This window comes from Amblyomma americanum, chromosome 4 (genome assembly GCF_052857255.1).
Source record: "Amblyomma americanum isolate KBUSLIRL-KWMA chromosome 4, ASM5285725v1, whole genome shotgun sequence".
Lineage (NCBI taxonomy): Eukaryota > Metazoa > Arthropoda > Arachnida > Ixodida > Ixodidae > Amblyomma > Amblyomma americanum.
Window position 1 is genome coordinate 143984883 of NC_135500.1, and position 6101 is coordinate 143990983.

Genomic DNA, 6101 nt, shown 5'->3' on the forward strand with positions numbered 1-6101 from the left:
ACGTCATAGGCAAACCTGCCCAGTTTTACAAACACATAAGAAATAGCTATAGTCACATTATCTACTTAGCTTCGCTGATCCGCAGCTCACCACCATATTACATACGGCTGCGCTGTTCAGGGGGCTATAAAAGCCCAGTGATGGCTGCCTGTTGATTGATTGATCGTCCTTTATTTTGAAGAGGAAGGCACAAGGCTGTTGTGGGGGAAATGGGGATAAAGCGTTAGCCACATGTCGAGGTCCAAGTCAGTGCATCCTTCTATGGCTGGACCGGACGCGTTTCAAATGGAGGCCTAGTCACGGTGATGGCCCTGCAAACACCGTAGTATTGCACTGCGAATGCTACCTACCAGCGTCAGGGAATCTAATGACCTGTCAGGTTTTCTATCTGATTAATTTTCTTTTTAGACTGCCTATTAGTCATCGATAGGGAAATCGGCTATTAATTTGATATTTGAATTTTTGCTATGGTAATAGACGGACATCTCACGGGAGGGGGTTCGGTGTCAGAACACCCCCCGAAATTTTCTGAGAGCTGCATTCTCCCCTCCTCCTTTCATTCCGGCCTTTTTTTTTTTCTCGTCCGTGCTATTCACACAGCATCCATATATTAAAATGTAAAAATTAAAATAAGAGGAGTGTCGGTTTGTTGACAAAATTTTAATCCTGTTCTAATAGGAAGCGGAAGTTATTCCAGAAAATAGTCACTCTTCTTCGCCATCGCACGACGTATGGCATTCCTTTTAACTGTAGACACAGTTCAACCCCCCCCCCCCCCCCCCCCACACACACACACACACAAAAACACCTTTTCACGTCAGCCTATTTTTTCATCCTTTTCATTGTACTCAAATGATCACAAACTATCGCAAAAAATAAAAAGTGCATTTTTTTAAAGCGCCTCTGCGTCCGCGCGCAGGTTCACATGACTGGGGCAGAAGCTTTAACAAATGCCATTTGTTCGCAGTTGCTGACTTTGTTGTAGAGCAGAAGCATTTGTGTTGTTGTACATTATGTGCAAATATTGTAAACGACCGCGATTTTTCGTACGAGTATTTTTTTCAAGTCATCGGAGTCCTGTGTGCACTCGTATATTGATGTAGATGTTACAGTGAACGAAACAACTAACCATTCGGCTTTATTACAGCAGAAAAAATTACGGATATTGTTTGGCCGCAGGCTATCTTTCTTTTTCTTTTTTTACCGGCGGGTATAGCATGCCCAAAAAAACATTTCTAGCTACGCCACTGTCCCACACTTACTCTTGCCGTGCATATGACCGCATCCGACTAAGCGCCTTTACACCGCCCAGCCAGGCTTCACACTTTTTGTGAGTGGATGCAGCCGCAGAGTACGCACAAAGGAAGAACTAAGCCTCAGTTGCAGTGGGCTTTAACTTCGGAGGCCCCTGTGACGAGGCATTTAACCCCACATTTCTTCCTTCAGCCAACACGACTTTCTGGCATCGTTTCGCGATTTTTCCTTGGATATGCCGTCTTCGCTCAAATCGTTAAGCACGAAGCAATACAGTAGAGCCCGGATATATCGAACCCAGATATTTAGAATTACGAATTAATGGAAAATCATAGGGAACTCGCGCAGCATGTCTAACTCCAAAATCGCCTGTCATTATAAATAAACGATGCCAGAATGTACAGCAGCTACGGTGAAGCAGACAAGAATTGGGAGAAAACTGAAACCGAAAGTAGCTAGCAGACGATTTTCTCACGATTATTTGCGCTGACTTGGAAACGCATCTCTCGAGAAACCACCTCAACCCAGAGCTCTTTTATCAGAGTTCTGATACCGCGGTGGAAGAATTCCACAGTGGGTATAATCACTGATATCTACTATAGGCCAGCACCAGCCATTCTTATCGTCACTGCCATATAATTCTCAATGCCGTTTTTTCTCCACGTTTATATTTCACTCCAGCGCACCGTAAATTAGACCAACTTTTTACGCACGAAAAAAAAATGGAGCGGTCGGCATTTTTTTAGGTCTTTGGTGAGACTGTCGTCTGCTAGTCGCACGTAGCTCCGCCATCGGGCGTCGTCTGTAACCGCGCGAACTTCAACGACGTGTGCCGTTAAGGTGGGTAAGGTCGATTCATGCGATTTACATCTGATGAGTAATTAATTTTGTTGCATCGACTAGTAATGAATTTTGTTGCTCGGCACGGTCGACGTCAAAACGAGCAATCATTTCCATCGCAGATAGCGTATTACATAGAGCGGTTTCTGAATAATTAAGGCAGTTTTAGCGGTGTTAGTTGTATACTAGTTAGTATACATGGCGCATCTAGGCCGTACAGTTTGTCGAACACCACTTACACGTTTCAGGATGAGTATTAACAATGCATTTCCAATGCCTCTCAGGCTTGCCAACTTCGATGGCTTTTACGTTTGAGAAATTCGTAGACACAACCCTTTTTGGCACTTAGAGGAAAACTCCGCATTTCCGACAGGAAACTCGAGACTTCGAAACACCGCCTGTGTTGCGGCAGTTTTGCGGGAAGTTGGCGTTCATGTGAATGGGCCAGTGGTTGCTCCCGTCAAACCTTGTAGAAGAACGGCAGATTGGGCGAGTTGGAAATGCTCCATAATGTTAAAACAACGCTAAGCAACAAGGACGAAGATGTGTGTTCCCTTCTTTCTTCGTCCTTGTTGCTTAGCGCTGTTTTAACATTATGGAAACCTTGTAGAGTTTGTAGGAATGGGCGTGCCAACATGCGACTTTCGGACAGGCTTTGCGGAGCTGGTGCTTGGTGAAACCAGAGCATGCAAATGAAAATTATTCCTCTCAGAAAACCCCTCTTGTATGGCGCAGTCCTGTTGCCTGCAATGAAGCTGATGATGGTGAATTCTTATGGCGCAAAGGCATCTGCGGCCAAAGAGCGCCACGGCACAAGGTATTTACCCGCTGCGGTGGCTCAGTGGTTAAGGCGCTCGTCTACTGATCGAGCCGGGGAGCACCCGGGTGCCAACCCGACCGCGGCGGCAGCGTTTCGATAGAGACGAAACGCAAAAGGCGCCCGTGTGCTGTGCGATGTCAGTGCACGTTAAAGATTTCCAGGTGGTATAAATTATTCCGGAGCCCTATACTACGGCACCTTTTTCTTCCTTCCTTCTTTCACTCCCTCCTTTATCTCTTTCCTTGCGGCGCAGTTCGGGTGCCCACCGAAATATGTGAGAGTTACTGCATCATTTTCTTATTTTAGTTTGCTCAAGGTGGGGTCAAAGCCATTTGCCAAACATTTCACCCTGAATAAGCCGAGCACAAGGCCAGGGGAGCTTGTACCTATCCCTTTTGTGAAAGTTGATCTTGTGTGTTTGTTTGGCTTCAGCTTTGGTGTGCAAAAGCTAGATGACGCTACCTGTGCACTTAGGAAGCATGTCTATGGCAAGTGTCAATGATGCTCACGTGGTGCGTCAGCCCTATTGAAGCAAAGGCGGGAGCGCGAAGTGGCGCAAATTTTGATGTGTACAATTGTACACAACGCCGCTGAAGGGGATATATAAAACGTCCGTGAGAGCTAAATTAATCTGGGGTTCTGAGCAATTCGGCCCACCAGAAAAAGAACAGCCCTTAGACGCTTTCCTCAGTGCTGATTAATCTGGTTGTATGGGGTCCTTATGTGTTCCAGACACCAGTGCAAAAAAAAAAAAATAATTTGAAGCATGCAAACGAAAGTTATTCCACTATGAAGATCCAAATAAAAATATCGGACAAAAATGCATTTCACTCGTCCGATGTCAAGACGTGAGACAGTACTGCATTTTTCAGGTTTTTTAGAACGTTAGCTCTTACTCATCACGTATCGAGATTTCGTGGGATCTGCTACCGGATGGACGGATGGATGAATGGATAAGGCTGAACCTTTTAAATCGGACGGTGGCTCAAGCCACCTAGCCATGACTTATGAAATTTTACTCGTCTTCATTTTAGCCGCCAACCAGATAACCTTCGCTTGGTTACTTCTACCCGCTTAAAATCTACTTTCCCTTCACTGTCCTTAAACGCCAATGCCTTAGATAAATCTGCCCCACTGCTTTCCACAGTAGGGTGAAGCCCTTTACAGAAAAGCATAAGTGTTCAGCCATTTCCTCCTCCACTCCGCACGTCTATCTCGTGGTATACCTGACTCTATATGTCTTAGTCCGCAAAACTCCCGTCCTGGCCTCAAACAACAAAGAGCTTGGATGGATGGATGGATGGATGGATGGATGGATGGATGGATGGATGGATGGATGGATGGATGGATGGATGGATACGGCTGAACCCTTTACATCGGGCGGTGGCTCAAGCCACCTAGCCATGTCTTGTGAAATTTTACTCCTGTCTTGCTTTTAGCCACCAATCAGATAACCTTCGCTTGGTTACTTCTAACCTCTTAAAATCCACTTTCCCCTCACTATCCCTAAACCCCAATGCCTTGGGTAAGTCAGCCCCGCTGCCTTCCACTGTAGGGTGAAGCCCTTTACAGAAAAGTATCAAGTGTTCAGCCGTTTCCTCCTCCTCTCCGCACGCAATGCACAAAGTGTCTATCTCCTGGTACCTGACTCTATACGTCTTAGTCCGCAAAACTCCAGTCCTGGCCTCAAACAGCAAAGAACTTCCCCTACAATTATCATAGATATTTTCTTTGACAATTTCCTGTTTAAAGGTCCGGTATGTTTCCAGTGCCGATTTCGTCAGCATCCCTGTTTTCCACAACGCTCTCTCTGTTCCTTTAACCTTTTTCTTAACCGATAAATGCTGATTTGCCCCCTTACTGCTGTCCAGATATTTGCTTGTCAATTTTCTAGTTCGCTTTCTCCATTTCGTGTCAACATTCTTTATATACAGGTATCTGAAAACTTTCCTAGCCCACCGCTTTTCCTCCATCCTTCTCAATCGTTCCTCAAATGCTATCTTACTGCTAGCCTCTCTGCTCTCGAAAGACGCCCATCCCATATCCCCCTGTACCCCCTGATTTGGTGTATTGCCATGTGCTCCCAAAGCTAACCTCCCTACTCCCCGTTGCCTAATTTCCAGCCTTGCTTGAACATCTGGCCTCATACACAGGACCGCATTCCCGAAGGTCAGGCTAGGGACCATCACCCCTTTCCAGATCCCTCTTACCACCTCATACCTATTGTAATTCCACAGTGCCCTATTTTTCATGACAGCTGCATTCCTACTAGCTTTATTCATTACATATTTTTCATGCTCTGTCAGATACTCAACACTGTTATTTATCCACACCCCAAGATACTTGTACTCATTCACTACTTTTAGCACGAACTCCTGTATTCTATGCTCGCCGCCCTCTTCATTAAATATCATGACTGCAGATTTTTCCTTACTATACTTGAAGCCTAATCTATCTCCCTCTGTACTGCATATGTCTAACAACTTCTGCAGGTCTTCCTTGTTGTCAGCCATTATCACTATATCGTCCGCATATATTAGTCCCGGTAATGTCCCACCCCGAGATCACAGCGCCATCTGTGGCAGCAACTAGAAAACGGCACATCTCGCATTGAGACTTGTAGTGCCATCTACAATAGCATTGTAGAAACAACCAACCGCATGGTGGCAACCCACCCGTTTTAAAGGGGACATTCTTATGTCCCATCCATCCATCCGTAATGACCAGTCTCCCTCGGGAGCTCCTCTCAGATGCGCTCGTTTAGTCGATACGTTCACTACCACAGTGTGTTTGGAGGACATGGATGATCCCAAACCATCGATATCTTACGCCGTGGCCGAAGATCTTGGAAATAAGTCCAAGAGGTCAGACATACTCAGACACTTCCGAGAACACCGGGCGGCCAAAACCTCCCTTTAATCTCATTCATATCAATTCTAGTAAACCAAACAGCTAACGTTCGTTCCTTCAACGCCTTCCAGACGGTGGAGGCCTTTTTTACTTTTTTCGTTACTTGCGCACTACCCATCAGAGCCGAGCCTTGCACACGAGCATCTGAAGTTTGCATGTGCACTTTGACAGCATCGTCCCCCCGCACACGCGTCGTGTACAGGGCAGAGGTAACTCAACAAAGGAAGCTCCCCAGTGTTTCTCTAGAGAAGTTGGTAGGATTGCAAGGCTTAGGTGG